This window comes from Polyodon spathula, unplaced genomic scaffold (genome assembly GCF_017654505.1).
Source record: "Polyodon spathula isolate WHYD16114869_AA unplaced genomic scaffold, ASM1765450v1 scaffolds_2791, whole genome shotgun sequence".
In the NCBI taxonomy this organism is placed as follows: domain Eukaryota; kingdom Metazoa; phylum Chordata; class Actinopteri; order Acipenseriformes; family Polyodontidae; genus Polyodon; species Polyodon spathula.
In genome coordinates, this window is record NW_024474258.1 from 1 (window position 1) to 3,037 (window position 3,037).

General features: G+C 42.5%; 1 long non-coding RNA gene across 1 annotated transcript; it reads right to left on the bottom strand.

Moving 5' to 3' along the window:
• On the bottom strand, positions 1-2,177 carry LOC121310899. The gene is made up of 3 exons (XR_005948960.1): positions 1,996-2,177; positions 1,024-1,115; positions 1-30 (listed from the first exon to the last, which is right to left on the bottom strand). It is a non-coding gene; the product is annotated as an uncharacterized LOC121310899 (long non-coding RNA).
• Positions 2,178-3,037: the final 860 nt, after the last annotated feature.

The following is a 3,037-nucleotide window of genomic DNA, read 5'->3' on the forward strand; positions in this document are numbered from 1 at the left end:
ATGGACATCTTCAAAAGAATTACAGGCAATCTGAAACATAAAGCAAGGCTAATGCTTGCACACTTGGGTTTTATTATCTCAAGGAACCAACTAGCTTCACATTAAATAAATTAAGTAAAATACCTGCAATTAACAAAAACATTTACCTAAAAAAAACAACTAAATAATTTACACATTATAGCAGATATGTTGTACAGCTGAACAGTTGTATGGCAAAACACTGTTTCCTTTACTTACAGAGTTCTGTAAAAATACCACACAAGACCTAGAAAATGAGATCTGTTTTCCTGTATAAAACAGTGAACACAACACCTTTATAAAATGCTTTCATTTTCAGTGGTACACATATTTAAGCACATGTCACTTCCAAAAGCATCCATGCTAAAAAAAATCAATGATCTATAGAAGGATCTATAGAAGGATCAGTACCATGGATAGCACCTCAATGACCTCGTTCATATTCAAAAAAGTCTTATTGTAACTTTAATGGGTGTTTAAGCTCATTTTAAGGATGGTATGTATACATGTGAACTGTGCCTTTTACTGCAGGTGACAATATGACTTACAAAGAATAACATGCTTGAATAATGAATGTGAAATACACAAGTCTAGGTTTCAAAACATAGTAAACAAATTGGTTTTCAGTGACTTAACCAGGGCTAAGCAGTGAAGTGGTTTCAAACTGTTTTTCCTAGCGATTAGTTAAATAATTGAGGTCATGTTACTATAACGATAGCTAGTGGAAGAATAGCTTCTGAACTGCACACTTTTGCATTTTCCTTTAATGGATTTGTTTTCCCTTGCAAAATTGCAGAATACTGCTTTTCTTCGATTAACACCATCCCTTCTCATCGTGTATCATTTATAACATTTATTTATTTATGTAATTTACAAAATATCACAAGTACAAATCCTAAGTGAGAACTTGTGTTCAATGCTCAACTGCAATCAGTAAATGATTCAATCCATACTGCTTGTAATGAAAACGACAGCCACTGGTTTATTCAAGAAATGGTTCATTACCTCACTTTAACAGCTTTCAAAATTCATCCACTCGTAAGCCTGCTGGTGAAACCGGAAATGCCAATGTGATTTTTAGCTCATGATAGGTCGGCCTGTTGGTAATGCAGATAGGAAGGGGTTAATCAAATGGTTGAAGGCGGGTCTAGAAAGCGATGCACACTGCACCACTAGACTTCAATGACACGCACTCTTAAGAAGAACGATTTATTTTTTATAATATGGATTTCGGCTAAAATAAAAATTTGAAAAATATATATTATGGCTATATTCACAGAGCTTTAATGCCAAAGTCTGTTTTTTTACTAATAAAATAAGCATATATGTTCATAAAACTTTCATAGATCAGCGTTAATAAAGAAACCATCAACCGCCTGGGTCAGTTTTATACTTGTGAAAATTGGATTTTATTAAAAAAAAAAAAAAAAAAAACAGACTTCTTTATTTATTGAAACCATGGGATAGGTGAACGGCAAAGGGTTACCATTTCCTCTGGAACGGTTCTGTTGTTAGGGCCAACAGCACAATAATAATAATAATAATAATAATAATAATAATAATAACTGCTTCTATTAGCGAGGAGGCTGCACTGCAATCCATATGAATTCCAGTGCAAGGCCGCTGTGCTTGGAAAAACAAACAAACAAACAAAAACCCAGAGGTTCTAATCGGGGAATACAGATTGTTACTGTTATTTCATAAAGACGAACAATATGGTCTCTGCGTTTTGGTAAGTTACTGTTTTTCTTCAATGAACGACAAATACCGTTTTTCTTTGATGTTTATTTTTAAATGTAACGCCAGCCTTTCACCGGGTCCTTCCCGTTGCTCCCCGTTCCTACTCCACAACACACCGCAGGAGTATTGAGGCAACTCCAAGGCTCGGCATGGCTCCCGCAGCTGTGTTAGGAGCTGCAGGCCTTGTACATACACAATACAATTAACACAAAGTCAAAACAAAGTCTTCGCGCTGACCTTGCCTGCGGTATGAAGAGGGTGCAAACGAAGACGGGTTTTCTTTCACAGAAGATGTTTCCCCGAATGAAAGCGCCACATTGTTTGCGTCTGTCACATCCCAGCGATTTCATTCACACATCGGAGGCCTGTGTTTACGTGGCTGTGTGGGTGTGCGTGCTACAGCAATTGCATTCTGGGTATCAATACGGCGCTTTACAGTCATGGCGAACTGCAGTAACGCTGCCTGTCCAGGGCCAGGGCAAAATAAGAGACGCTGCCTGTCCAGGGCCTGGGCAAAATAAGAGACGCTGCCTGTCCAGGGCCTGGGCAAAATAAGAGACGCTGCCTGTCCAGGGCCTGGGCAAAATAAGAGACGCTGCCTGTCCAGGACCTGGGCAAAATAAGAGACGCTGCCTGTCCAGGGCCTGGGCAAAATAAGAGACGCTGCCTGTCCAGGGCCTGGGCAAAATAAGAGACGCTGCCTGTCCAGGACCTGGGCAAAATAAGAGCCGCTGCCTGTCCAGGACCTGGGCAAAATAAGAGCCGCTGCCTGTCCAGGACCTGGGCAAAATAAGAGCCGCTGCCTGTCCAGGACCTGGGCAAAATAAGAGCCGCTGCCTGTCCAGGACCTGGGCAAAATAAGAGACGCTGCCTGTCCAGGACCTGGGCAAAATAAGAGCCGCTGCCTGTCCAGGACCTGGGCAAAATAAGAGCCGCTGCCTGTCCAGGACCTGGGCAAAATAAGAGACGCTGCCTGTCCAGGACCTGGGCAAAATAAGAGACGCTGCCTGTCCAGGACCTGGGCAAAATAAGAGACGCTGCCTGTCCAGGACCTGGGCAAAATAAGAGACGCTGCCTGTCCAGGGCCTGGGCAAAATAAGAGACGCTGCCTGTCCAGGGCCTGGGCAAAATAAGAGACGCTGCCTGTCCAGGGCCTGGGCAAAATAAGAGACGCTGCCTGTCCAGGGCCTGGGCAAAATAAGAGACGCTGCCTGTCCAGGGCCTGGGCAAAATAAGAGACGCTGCCTGTCCAGGGCCTGGGCAAAATAAGAGACGCTGC